The following is a 15,529-nucleotide window of genomic DNA, read 5'->3' on the forward strand; positions in this document are numbered from 1 at the left end:
TCTAAGTTGTTATCTCTAGCCTTGATTTCTCTATCGAGGTACAAACTCATTTTTAAAAATTGTTTGTCCCTGAAACTTTTCCTAAGAGTTTATGACAGTTTCCTAAGAGTTTATAAAATGATATTTTTCAAACTGTGCTTTCTTTAAGAGTGAAGACTTATTTATCCCATACTCTCCATGAGGTCATTTTCTGACAACAGGATTTGTGCTGTTTAGCCTTTTACTTACTCCTTTTTATTTCACTTAATAGGATGATGGTTCATAGTGTCTGCTCAACAAATGTCCCTACTGGCTTTCCTAGCGAGGTTGTTTTAGATTTATCACCATGCTTGTCTTGGCTACCACGTTTCATTCTCCTAAAAAATGAGGATTCTACTTTATTCATCACTGTAGACTCTGCCAAGGGTTTGTTCGTGGCCTGGATAAGTCAATGAAACAAATATTATTAATTTAAAAATTTTATTGGCAAACCAATTTAACATACCAAGAAATTATGCTATCTATTCTGCTGTGATATATGAGATTGTGATGTGCACCAGCTGAGGAAACACATTGGAACCACAAGCTTCCCAGATAATTTATGAGTAGTAGGTTGGAAATATTAGTTGATATTAAATACCTAATTTGTTAACTTAACATTGATCACTAGATTACATAACCTTAACCTTGAAATATCATAACAACTCTTACAAAAGTTGCATGGGCTGGATATTTGGAAAGGAATGGGAAATAGCAGAATGAAATGTCACACACCCATGAGCTCTGTTGAAAGTGAAGAGAAATAAATAATCTCAAATCTTAATCTCAAGAATGTCCTCATAGACAAGATTTGCATACACAGTTGTCTCTATTGCTCTTTAATACAAGATTTTTTTACAAGAGACAAAGGCTTCGTTTTGCCTCCTAATTACTTAAATTGTATAGTCAATAGTTGGTCCTCTTGGATTTCCTCATAAGATAACAATATCTTGGAGGTTGAGCTCACTCACAGAGGAATGGGAGACTGCTTTCTCTAACATATTAACATATCTTGGATCTTCTCTCCACTTGTGTGAGATGTGTACTCAGTAAGCTATAAAGCCCCATCCCTTTTTGGGGGGGAGGGGGGACAGGATCTCCCTAAGTTCTTGAGGGCCTTGCTAACTAAGTTGCTGAGGCTGGGCTCAAATATGTAACTCTCCTGCCTCAGACTCCTGAGTTGCTAGGTTACAGTTGTGAACCCAACTCATCCTGCAATTTCAATAAATGCAGACAACTTGAAACTGTAACAGTGTTTTCAGAATATCCTACTTGAAACAAGTACAGTTTTAAAATATTTTTGTTTGTTTTTTGTCTTTTGCCTTGCAATTGCTAGAAGAGAACATAGGATCAACACTCTATCACATAGGTATAGGTACCAACTTCCTCAACAAGACCTCTAAAGTTTAAGAAATAAAATCAATAATAAATAAATGGGATGCCATCAAGTTTAAAAACTTTTGTACAACAGAGGAAACTATTAAAAGCATGAAGAAAGAGCCTACAGAATGGGAAAAAAATCTTTGCCAGTTGCTTTTCTGCTAAGAGATTAATATCCAGAATATATAAAGAACTCAGAAAAACTCAATGCCAGAAAAAAAATAATCAATCAATAAATTGGCAAAAGAACTAAATAAATATTTCTTGAAAGAAGAAACACAAATGGATACAAATACATGAAAAAATGTTCAATATCTCTAGTAATCAGAGAAATGCAAACCAAAACTACATTCAGATTTCACCTCTCTCTAGTCAGAATGGCAATGATCAAGAACACAATAATAAATACTGGCAAGGATGTTAGGGGACAGGCACACTGGTACATTGTTGGTGGGACTGCAAATTAATATAACCACTCTAGAAAGCAGTATGGAGATTCCTCAAGAAATTAGGAATAGAACCAGCTATCCTACTCTGATATTTATCCAAAAGAATTAAAATCAACATACTGTAGTAATACAGCTGCTTTAATGTTTATATCAACACAATTCACAATAGCCAAATTATGTAATCATCAGAAGTGTCCACCAATAGATGAACAAATCAAGAAGATGTGATACACACACACACACACACACACACACACACACACACACACACAACGGAGTTTAACTCAGCCAAAATAATGATATTTGCTGTTAAATGGATGAAAATGAAGAAGATCATACTAAGTGAAATAAACCAGACTCAGAAAATCAAGGGTCAAATGTTTTATTTTCATATGTGGAAGCTAAAGCAAAATAAGGAAAATGAAATTTCATCTTATGTGTATACAGAAAGTACCAACCAAAAATAAATAAATAAAAGAATGCTAGGGAGATCAATAGAATAGAGGAAGGAGAATGGGGGAGAGGAGAGGGGAATAAAAGGGGTAGAGGGAATGGGAATCGATAGACATCATTTTCAGAAAATGTCTATTAAATTAGTGATTATTGAGATGTATTTTACATAAAGAACTCTTTTGAAGATACTACTGCATAAATTGAAGCCACCACTAGATGAAAGGACTTTGTCAGTTCTTTGGAGATGATACTGACATTCTGGGTAATTGCTATTTTCCGTGAAGGGTAGTCAAAACAAAGCCAGTTCTGGGTGCTCAGATTAGCTCAAGCAGAGCTATGGAGGCAGATGTCTAGGCTCAAATCACAGGTCTAACCCCTACCAGATGCACAGCCTCTCAGAGGTATGTAACCCTTCCACCATCAAATTCTCATCTGTGAAAATAAAGATGAAACTTTTATCAAGCAGAGTCCTATAGGTGGAAAATATTGTTTTCCAGACATTCTGTACTTTTTGCATAATTTTGTAAGAGTTATTTATCAAAATTATAGTAGCTTCCAAATATGTAATAATTACAGAACATTATAACATATAATAATTATTAAATACATATTTTATAATATTATATATAATAGTATTATCATCTTTTAAAAATATCCTATAAAAAGGTAGCAGAATACAACAGTCACTAATATGCCATTATGTAAAAATGTGAGTATGTAACAGATGTGATTCTGCAATCTGTATTTGGGGTAAAAATGGGAGTCCAAAACCCAATTGAGTCAAATGTATGAAAGATGATATATCATGAGCTCTGTAATGTTTTGGACAATCAATTAAAAAAAGACAAAAAAAAAATCCTATACTCTGTATTTTAATAGGTAAATCTTTAATTCTGTTTCCTTCTAATTATGTATCATATATTGCTTTTGCAGAAATAAATGTTCATTTCTTTCATTATTTGGGGGATGTCCTCATTGATATTTATATGATAAATATCCTCTTGGTATCATCTTCAGCTTTTATCACTAGATATTGAACATGATTACACTTTTATTTGCCTTAGACAATTACTTTGAGTTCTCAGAGTTGGGTCTTTGAAGCTTTGAGGGAGAAATAGTTTGTTCTTCAGAATCATTTACTATTTTCTAATCTCCTTTGTTTCAATCTAAGCATTGTCTTGTTTCTCATTTAAACCATATGGCTGGTAGATAACTTTAAACAGTATGATTTGCTAGGTGTTTTCTTCCTGATTATAGGAGCATCATTCTTTTGTCTTTATGGATACTTGTGTGATAACAATCTTTTAAAATAATCACTACTGTCTAGTAGAGGGAGGTACAAGTATCTTCTCAACTTGGTTTTTAGTTTGTAATCTTAAACTTTTGTGTTGGTTCTAAATGAAACATGACAATATGTGTTTTCAAGAATTTTTGTTTAAGGAAGTATTATGTGAAAGTTTACAAAATGAAGGAAGTTTATTTAGACTTGAATATGTAAGCAAGATAACACACAGTGTGCTAAGTGATTATTAACTTTGCTTTTTTATAAATGTGTGTGAACTTGAGTTATTTGTTGCCTATTATTATACAAGTGCAAATAAATGTGGGTTAGACTTTTGGGGAAAAATGATGGAAATGTTTCCTTTCTCATAAACTTATTATGAACAACAAGTAATATAATACATAAACTTTCAAAGGTATCGCTCAAGATATTTTAGTTCAGTTACTCTGTCAAATTTAGCTAAGAAGGATGCCCCTGCTCTCATTAAGTTATTTGGATTTCTGCAGCTTCTTAAAAGAAGTTTTGTTGAAACATAATTTATATATCAAACATTTCACCCATTTAAATTGTATAGTTTGATGACTTTCAGCATATCCACAGAGTTGCAACCATTGCCACAATCTTATTTTAGAGTTCCTTTTATTTTTCTTTTCTTTCTTTTCTTACTTTTTTCTTTTTTTGCATAGTAATTTCTTTTCATTGCATTCTACTTCCCTTTAGAATTCTTCCTATATCTCCTATAAGGCTATGTTGAATAACATAAGAAACTTTTTACTGGAAATGCCAGTTTTTTGAAGTTGAGGAAGTGCAAACATTTATTTAAGATGAGGATGATACCAGATGAGTGTTGTCTTTCTAGCTATATCCAGGAAGTCTAATCAAATTGGCTACTAGGACAGAGAAAAAGCAATAACTTCATTACTATTTTTACAGCTGGTTATAAGTTGTTGTCTTCCCTGAAAATGGAATGAGTCCCTTTTCCCAAATACACATAAGTTTTCTAGAGGGCTTGGAAGAGGAACGGGTGCAATTGTATTCTCCTAGGTAGTAGAAAGTAGTGATAAAAAATAATAATAAAAACCATGAATCTCTAGCACTCTGAAGAACTCTGGATTAAAAGTGCCTTGAGGTCCATTCGGTGAGGAGAAAGAAGTATATTGATGGTAATTTTTCCACTAGCTAAGCACAGATTGACTAAATCCAGCTATTCATTACTTGACATTTGAGGAAGAAGGCTCTGTTTAGTGTTAGCTTGGAAAGGGCACAGAATATGAGCACCTGGGCAGGAAACTAAACCCTAGCAATGGTACTCCAAGGCCACAGTTCTGAAGTTGAGGTGGGATGGGTTGAAAAAAGGATTAAATGGCAAATGAAGGAAACTGGAATTACTTAAACTTGCTCAGTTCAAATCAGCCACAAATCCACATTCGACTTCTTTGGTTCTTATACATGGACTGAAAACATATTGGACTTGGGATTTTTTAAGTCAATAGGCTCATAACAAACTAAATATGCATATTATAAACAATCACCAGAAATTTCTTTGGACTAATTCAGGCAACAGCTGTATAAATATTTCTTGCATTGGCTGCTGGCCCTACTCGACTTCTTTGCAAAAAAAAAAAAAGAAAAAAAAAAGACCATATTTTTTTCCCCTAGTTTAGTTCACTCCTTGTATCTCATGTGGATTGACTGAAAAACATTATTTCTAAAACAAGGAATGTTCCAAACATAACTATGACTACTGGCAGCTAAAGAGACACTACTAAATTATTTTTCTCCTTTGTCTGGTTTATTCCTATTCATCTTTCAAGATTTAGCTCAGAATACTCAGTATCTACTTCGTATTCATTGGGATGATCATTATCAAAACACAGAAAATGAAAAGCCTTGGCAAGAATGTGGAAAAAATAGAATACAATTGTGTCTCTTTTGAGAATATAAAATGGTGCAGTTGCTTTGGAAAACAGGATGGTGATTCCTCAAACAAGACTTACCATATAATTCAGCAAGTCCTCTTCTGGAATTTTATGTGCGTTATAATTAAATAGCAGTTCAAATACATTTGTCCACCTGCATTTATAGAAACCTCTTTCACAATAGCAAAAATGTGGAAGCAGCACAAGTGCTCACCAAGTAACGAACAGATAAACAAAATCAGGCTATGCATACAATGGAATAAATAATCAGCCTCAAAAGGAAGAAAATTCTGACAAATGCTACAACATGAATGAACCTTGAAGAATCATGCTAGTGAAAGAGTCAGTTTTAACATACTGTATTGTTCCTCTTATATAGGGTAACTATTTTATTCAAATTCATAGAGACAAAAATGAATATGGTGATTACCAGGGTCTAGGAGTTGGGGCAATTTGGAGTACTGGTATTGAATGGATACAAAGTTTCAGTTTAGGAAGATGAAAAAGTTTTGGAGGTGGGTGCTGGTGATGGATGCACAACATTGTGAAAAATGCCACTGAATTGTATACTTTAAAAAAAATGGTTAAAATAGTAATTTTATGTCACATGTATTTTGCCACAATGAATTAATTTTAGAAAGATTAAAAAAATCAGTATCAAGGAATGACCTATTGAATAAAACCTTAAATCTTTATTAATGTTTAAATTATTAATATTTGAATAAACAGAAAAACATACTATTTAATGGAAAGTAAAGTTAAAAATCATGAAGTCAAATTTTCCTAATAGGATCTGTTCTCTAAAACAACAACCAAAATCTCAATGGGTTTGTTAGGAAGTGACAAAATGGCAAGTGAAGGAAAGATCTAGAAGAATAAAGATGCTAGGAGAATGAAGAAAATCCTGAAAAATTAAAAGACCTTGTCCACACATATGTCATAAAGCTAGGACTGGTCCTGCCCTATGAATTTCTAGACTCTAGTGAGTACAACAGACTAAAGACTAGAAATAGTTCCACGTGTGAATTTGGTGTCCAATGATAGCTACAAGTTTAGTAAGTTCTTATCGTGTGCAATGTATTATTCTAAGCTCTTACATGTACTGACATGTAAGTCCTGAAAACAGTTCCAAGAGATGGAAGCCATTAGCCCTATTTTACATATGGGAAAACATGTTTAGCTAGTTTGTAAGCAATGAGAACAGAACTTGGACCTACGAAGCCTAACTCCATGATTTTTTTTTCTTTTAACTGTTCTACAGAATTTTAAGTCAACAAGAGAACACAGGTGACTAGTAGAAACCCTACTTCACTTTTATATTACACCTAATTCTAAATTGCTTAAATAATATGAATAAAACTATGAGAGAACCAGAGGAAAATACTAACTTAAAAATTTCTTAATGTGGATAAGCCTTTTTACAGCCCATGCAAAAGTCAAAATCAACGTTGAAAATACTGATAGACCTGATTCATGAGTATTTTAAATCCATAGTTAAAGTCAATAAGCAAAGAGGTGAAATAATCATAGTGCATATGACAGGCAGACTTAACACACTCAATGACAAATACCTTTTCTTTTTTTTTTTAAGAGAGAGAGAGAGAGAGAGAGAGAGAGAGAATTTTTTAATATTTATTTTTTAGTTATTGGCAGACACATCTTTGTTTATATGTGGTGCTGAGGATCGAACCCAGGGCGCACACATGCCAGGCTAGCGCGCTACCGCTTGAGCCACATCCTCACCCCAAAATATCTTTTCTTAATGTATCAACCAGGTGGTGATAAACTTGCCAATAGAAAACATGCACAGGTGATTCATAAAAATGAGAAAAGTAGGAAAAATATAAAAAGATATTTGAACTTACTATTGATTAAAGAAATGCACATTGGAATAAAAACAATTTTTATTTCATTGGCAGAGATATAATAAATTGATTAAAAATCCAGTGTTGACAAAGATGTAGAAAGACACGGATTGAAATTGGTGCAGTGTTTCTGGAGAAAAGATTGGCATTTGCATCAAAATTTCATGTGCATTATAATACAGTCTGGCCATTTTTCTAGGGCCTTACCTGTGGAGATTATTGCCAGCTATCCAAAAATATGTACATAATGATGTTAATCACAGCGTTATTTAAAATGGCAAAAAAATTGAAAACAACATAACTATCCTTTTATAAGGGACTAACTAAATAAGGGACAAATGTAATAGAATACTATATGGCGATGAAAATTGTGACATCATTAAAATTCATGTCACCATGTGACAAAGTCAAGAAATGTTTTTATATGTGTTGCCCATCCTCAATAAATACCAATTAATGTTCTTGGTATCTGATTTATTTGTTTTTTTCCTGTTCCATCCTCAGTGACTGGTATGTAGCAATCATCTAATGACCATACTATTCGGGAATTCAAATGAACCTTCTCTAGAAAGATATATTGTAAGGGACAATTGCCTGTGAATTTATTTATTTATTTATTTATTTATTTATTTATTTATTTATTTATCTATTTATTTATTTATTTGCAGTACTGAAGATTGAAACCAGGGATGCTCTACATCTGAGCCACATCCCCATTTCAGAGTCTCCCTAAGTTGCCCAGGCTAGTCTCAAACTTGTGATCCTCCTACCTGAGGCTTCCATCATGTGGATTTTATAATAAGATGTGTTTTATTCCAATGGTTTTAAGATTTGTGTAAAAATGCAAAGTAATGACCTTTTTATGGATCTGTCTACTCTAAGCAAGATAAAGGAGCTCAATAAATAAATATCCCTCTGAATCCTTCTTGCAGTTTTTGCTGTTTAAGTCTGATCTTGACAAAAAATACTCATTTGTTACTGGGAGCATGTTTACTTTTCTGGAACTCTCATTTCCTACATTTGCAAGCTTGAAATGAGAATAATTCATCCAGCAATAGGTGTCTACCTCCAATGCCTGTGCTGATGAGGAATAGCTAACAGAGCATTTACTCAAGGTCTGCTTCAGGTCTGCTTCATTTCAGCTCCCAACTTGCCAGTGAACCCTGTTTTCACATTGAAAAAGAAGAATGTTTTGCACTGAACTATACTAAGAATATTTCACAATAAGCTCCTCTTATCAGTTCACGTGATGTTTTCTTTCAGCCAGTGCTTTTGAGCTACAGTAATAGATATGAATGTGGGTAGAAATGGTCTCTAACTAGTAACTATTGGATATTCACATGAAATATAAAATAATGTGAGAAAGGAACCCTCTCAATGAAAAAAGTTGACAGACCTAACTTCCATAGCCAAACTGTTAATATACTCATAAACATCTTAGGGCACAGTACTAGTTTGTGGTATTGATGGTTATACTGCTGCTTTTAAAAATTCAAATAGGACAGGATGGTATGAAAGGAAAAGTTACAGCTTTACTCCTCCTCACAACAAGAGAGATCGGTTGGCATTATTTCCACTTTCAGGTGTCATCTTTAGCTTGCCTCTCTGTGTTTCAAGGTAGGGTGGGATTTCCACATGCTCTTTCAGCCAATGAAAGCACTAGCTTATAATGATCCCATGAAAACTGTGTGACTATTATTCTATAAATGTTGACACAGTCAGTTCATGTCTTTCTGAATGTTTGTTTAGTCAATCTTTTGGAAATTAAGTTTACAAGTTCTACAAAATATCACATAATACGTCACCATTCTGAATTCAACATATTGTCTAAAACTGTTTCTAGGACCTGTATGCATTGCTAAGCATTTATTTTCTCAAAAAAAAGAAAAAAAAAGCAACGCTCCAAAAGTTTTAAGAATTGTAGGGCATGGGAGAGATAAATAAAACACTGACAGGAAAGAAAAAGAAAATAATTAGAATTGAGAAGAGTAAAAAGAAAAAAGACGTATTGGATATAAATAATTTACAAGCTGAGGTCAACATATTAGTGTATCATGAAAGATAATGATTTATTAAATATTACTACACATATATATATTATATTTAAATTAACATGTGTATGTTCTAGGACAACACAATCTTTTCCTTCCTCTGTAGGCAAATATACTTTTAACTTTCTAAAGAAGCAATCTGTTACACATCTAGTCAATCCAATGACATTAACACATCACAATAGTAGACCATGAAAAAGTCTCCTCATACCTTCCAAAACCTATATTGTTTTAATTAACAATATAAGTTGTTCTCTCAATTACGGAATCACTGGGCTCATTAAGAATTGTATTTGAGAAGAATAAGATTGTTCATAAATATATAGAAACAAAGAGGTATTAGGATCTGCTACAGTGGTTTGTGGTCAACAAACTACATTTAATTTTCAATACTAAAAATATATATGTCATGATTTTAACAACCTAAGACCCCAAGGATAGATAGGTAAATAATTCATCTTATTTATTCCCTGCTTTCTCCCTAAACCTTCCCCCAGGTTTTGCTGGTTACTGTACACTTTTTAGTTTCTTTATTGCCTTTCATTATTTCAAGTAATGAGCCTAAAATCTCTTTATTTTTTCATTAATTTTAGACAGTGTCATTTCTTTTCTATCAAATAAGAAAATAAGAACCCTACTTTCTTCACCTCCAATTGCTAGGTTTTGTCAGCTATAACTTTTAAACTATCTGTATTTATAACATTTACAGCATACTCTGTCCTTATTTTACAGTGTCTTGGCTTTTTTTTTTAATTTTTTTTTTAAATAAAGCTCTGTTTTTTAGTAAAGACTTATTATTTTTAGTCTTGGATTTTTTAATAGTCTCTTTTTTATAAAGTCTCATCTTAGTTTTATCAATATTCTGAACTTGGTTTAGAAGTTAATTATAAAAATTCGAAACAAATGGTATATAGAATATTATTATGTTAATATTATTCATTGCAAAATCAACCACAATAATCCCTCATATGCACAACCATATTGGTTCCAAAACCCCTGCAAATACCAAAAAGCATGGATGTTCAAGTTCCTTGTACAAAATAGTGTAGTTCTGTCTTTGCATATAACATACATGATACTCCTCTATACTTTGTGTAAGACTGTGTAAATAGTTATTATACTGCATTGCTTAGGTAACGGCAAGAAAAAAAGTGTGTACATGTTCAGTGAAGATGCAAGTCCCCCACCCTGAATATTTTCAATCCACAGCCACAGATGACCAATTGTATTTTGATTGGACCTCAGGAGAAATAAATATAACCTTTATAAATTAGTAAAACCACTATGGAAATTAGTGTGGCGGTTCCTCAAAAGACTAGGCATAGAATCACCATAAGACCCAGGTATACCACTCCTTGGTATTTATCCTAAAGAATGATAATATGTATTTATATATAATATAATATATCATATTGTATTATATCATATTGATATATAATACATATACAATATGTAGTGATATATGTATTCCCATATTTATAGCAGCACAATTCACAATAGCCAAACTATGGAACCAGTCAAGATGTCCATCAATGCATGAATGGATAAATAAAACATGACATTTATACACAATGGAATTTTTAAATTTTTTATTTGTAGTTGGACACAATACCTTTATTTTATTTATTTGTATGTGGTGCTGAGGATCGAACCCAGGGCCTTGCTAGGCAACCGCTTTACCACCGAGCCACAACCCCAGCCCTATACATAATGAAATTTTATTAGCCATAAAGAAGAAGGAAATTTTGTCATGTGCAGGAAAATGGATGGAATTTGAGTGTTAAGTGAAAAGAGCCAAACTAAGAAAGCCAAGGGTTGTATGTTTTCCCTCAAATGTGGGAACTAAAGAAGAAAAAGGAAAAGAAAATTTGTGGTGGTAGAGAAATCTCATGGAAAATTGAAGAGAGATCAGTAGAGTAGAGGGGGTTAGAGGGTAGGAAAAGGGGAAATACTAGGGAGTGATATTGGCTAAATTATCTTGTTACACTGTGTGCATGTACAAACATGTAACAACAAATCCCACCATTATGTACAACTATAGTGCACCAATAAAAAATGGGGAAAAAAAGAAACACATTCTTATTCAAGGTAAACTATGCCATTCAAAGGATATGATTTAAATCATTGACATAAACCTGTTTTCCTTTCACTTCAACAATTCCTCAGCATCATGTCACAATTTACTTTATTTCATATATGAAATATGATTTTCTTGGACAACTTTGTGAGTTTCCCCCTGAAGTTTGTAGTTGTTTTTCTTCCCTCATTAAAAAAAAACACACACACACACACACAGGAACCTCTTGTAATATCATTAAGGTAATCCAGCTTCTCCCTCCTTTCCAATTTATCTTCTTGTTTTTTTTTGCTACCTCTACTTGATTTCTCAATAGAAAGATAACTTGATACCCTAGATTGATCTTTAGGATTACTTTTTTTCCCCTCTCAGTTTCTTTATCTTTGTCTCGGACTTCTATTGACTAGGAAAAGGCAGTCACATTTTAATTTCTAATAATTTCCTCTTTATATTTTTTTCATAAAACCTCATACTTAATTTATATGTAACCTCCCTCTTGGATCTTTGAGAATAGGAACTAGAACTTTTACATTTTTATCTTCTATGAATAATTTTCTTTTCTTTTCGGTTCATCACTTTGTTCACCTTAGTTCCACTCTCTGGTGCTACTAGTTTCCCCAGATCTGACCATCTTTGGTTACTTGTTCATACTTATGAAACACTAGGTTGATAAATTCAAGTAGCTCATATGAATTTCCTCCACTGTTTTGTGGGTTGTTTTTTGTTTGTTTGTTTGTTAGTTTTTTAGTTGTAGATGGACACAATACCTTTATTTTATTCATTTATTTTTATGTGGTGCTCAGAATCAAACCCAGTGCCTCACACATGCCAGGCAAGCACTATACCACTGAGCCACAACCCCATCCCCCCCAGGATTGTATTTTCTTAACAGATCTAACTCAGGGAGGGCTTCGTCTAAATAAGCAAGTCAAGCCACTGGGTAGGCTTTTAAGATGGGTGGACAGCACACAGGTAATCAGAGTTCCAATTTCAGTATAAAAACTAGAAAGCTTTTCACTGGAGAACCACACCCTCACTAGGAGTATTAGCTCCCTCCAGACAAATTATTCACTCTTTACTCATCTGTTTGCAAACATTGCCATGTCAGATGCATTGCACAGAAGTCTGCATAGCTAGACAGGAGCAGCTATTCTGTGTACAATACTTCTGCTAACTTCCCCCAATAGTTCCAAGCTTCTCCAAAAAGGCTGGTTTGTACCTGTGATGAGACTTTTGTGCTAGGGTTTATAGGTCAATATCCTCTCATCTACTTTCAAACATGACAACTTTGCATAAGAATAAATTAGGTAATAAGTTATATTGGAACATAATAAGTTGGAACATAAGTTATACTGGAGTAATAAGTTATGTTGGAACAAAAAATATCTACGTTTGTGAATTTATGAAACAATATTTATTGGGGCTATCTTAGGTACTGGGCTAAAAATGCTAATCCTCTGTAAGACGTTACTATTTCCATTGTACAACTGGAGAACAGAAGTCTTGGAGATGTTCAACATTTTTCCCCAAAGCATAATTGACAAGACTAAAATTTGAACCCAGTTCTTTCTGCCACGATTTTCCCTATACTAGCTCATATACATATGAGAAAAGTCCCCAAATAGATTTATTAAGTCTTGCACAGGACTAATCAAGGTATTTAAAACAGGCAGCCATGAAAATCGAAAAAACTTTAGCTCCTTGGAAACACAAAAATCTTCATGTTCAATGATTAATAATTATACCCATTTCCCTGTGTAAGTTATTATAAAATAGGCCCATTGAGAACATTAAGGATTTGGGGGCACTTCCCAATAGAAAAAGACTCATTGTTGTGCAGTATTGAGGAAAGAAGACAGCCTTTAGAGACTGTCTTTATATTGCTTTATATTCTGTTCAACCTCTTATTAGCTATGTAAGTATATGGCATTAATTGTAAGAGTTGAATTCTCATTTAAAAAGCACACCTAATATGTTCTTTATTGAGTTATGGTGAGGATTACATGAACAAAATATGTTAAATGAATAATCAATATTCAAATATTAGTTCCTTCCTACTGTTAATATATTTAAATTAAATACCTTAGAATTAACAAAAAGAAAATGTGTGTCTATTTGGTGAATACGTAATACTAAATTAAAAGTTAAATCTATTATTGGACAAAGATTCTTTCTAAAATATATACACATTAAGCTCAAATATTCTATTGGGTTGACTTAAAATGTGATATGCCTTGCTTATTAGAGGTCATTTATTATAAGGGCTTTGAAAATCAGTTTTTCAAATACGGATATCTCTTAAGTGTTTTAGTTACTATAAGACATCTATTAAATCTTCAATCTATGATTAGAGCATCTGTTGTATTATCACTGCAACTGCATCCGTGAATTAAGGACAGACAACCATCACCTAAGACAATGTTGAACATAATTACTTTGAAAACTTTACCATGCCCTTTTCTCTCAGTAAAATGCAATAAGGAAAATGTTTAAATAGAAAATATATACTAACTCCCAGAGAGGCCCGGGTAAAGAACGTGGACAAAAGCACTGACTTGTACTTTGATCTCCCATTTGTCCATTCTTTAGATAAAATACTTGCACCCTTTTGGACTTGGAAATTGTAAACAAGTCTCCATATAAGGAAAAAAGTCACTTAACGTGTAAAGTTTGACTGAACACAGCCGGTTCAGGCTTGTGACAAATGCCTGTGTTGTCACAAAGTTCTAACATTTCAACTCTATTCTTGAACTGCTATCTTGTAACACAAAAATGTTCTGATAGCCAAGATTATTCTCAAAGGTGGATCAAGAGGGAAAAAAAAGACATTATGAAAGGGCAAGCAATGTTTAACTAAGGTTATTGTGAGTCTGAAGTAAGTATCATTGGTGGGGAAGTAAACTCAGTGGTTTTCCATTTTAGCCGAAAAGAATCCTAGACTACATTTATTTCTTAATCATAATCAACTTGTTAGACAATTTATATATCTACTTTCCTCTGTTATATATCTCTAAAGTTTTTAATAAATAATAATTTATTTAATAACATTTATAATTTAATAAATTTAATAATTTAATTAATAACATTTAAGTAATTAAATAATAACTATAAGTAGATCAGTATATGGAGATATAATCTTGGTGAACTCATCAAATGATGTTACGAAAGGTATTTTTTTTTTAAAAAAAAACTTCCTTAAGAAGGAAATATAGCAAATCCTAAAGTGTTCACACTGGGTACTTCTGAGGATTCAGGGAGTGGGATCAGAAGAGGAAACTTTTAAAATTCTGTGCATTTTAAAAAACAGGAGTGATTATCTTTATAATTCAGGAAAACTCTAAGGTTTTTTTTTTAATTATCCTCATCCTATAACCCAAGAGTATAAACATTCAGAATAAAGGGACTATATGATAAAATTCTCATTGTCATCACATGGCAGGTAATAAATGCATAGATTATTTGATCTTATGTGATCTCCAATAAAGGATAATTTGAAATTTTTCATTACAAATCTTTGCCCAGTTCTTTCTGTTCTGTTCTCCTGACTGCCATTCTTGTGCTTATACCTCCTCTCTTTTTATACTTACTGGCTTTATTCAAATAGTTTTCTCTTGTTCACAAACCATCCCTTTAGAGAACTAAACAAAAATAGTCAGTCCATAGGTGGCTCATAGGTAGCCCAAGGATGTAGTTTGTTTAGCTAGCAAAGTATTTTTACCATTTTCAAATTAGTTGACAGCATGAAAGAAATTGGAAATTTCTCACAATATTCTATATTTCTACTTTTGAAAGATCAAATGATCTGGCAACACAGGGCCCACATTCATGAGTCAAATGGAATCACACCACCCTTGGCCTACATGCATACTCTTCAGCTGATCAGAGCCCCCAACACAACCTACAGCCTCACCAACAGGGCTTTCAGGCACCGTTGAGCATGCTTCTTGTCTCATGTACACCTTATAGGAAAGTAACCTCTCATGCAAAGAATAGGGGACAATGAAAGGAATATCAAGCAAGTCAGATGTCTTGCCA

Source organism: Ictidomys tridecemlineatus, chromosome 7, assembly GCF_052094955.1.
Source record: "Ictidomys tridecemlineatus isolate mIctTri1 chromosome 7, mIctTri1.hap1, whole genome shotgun sequence".
Lineage (NCBI taxonomy): Eukaryota > Metazoa > Chordata > Mammalia > Rodentia > Sciuridae > Ictidomys > Ictidomys tridecemlineatus.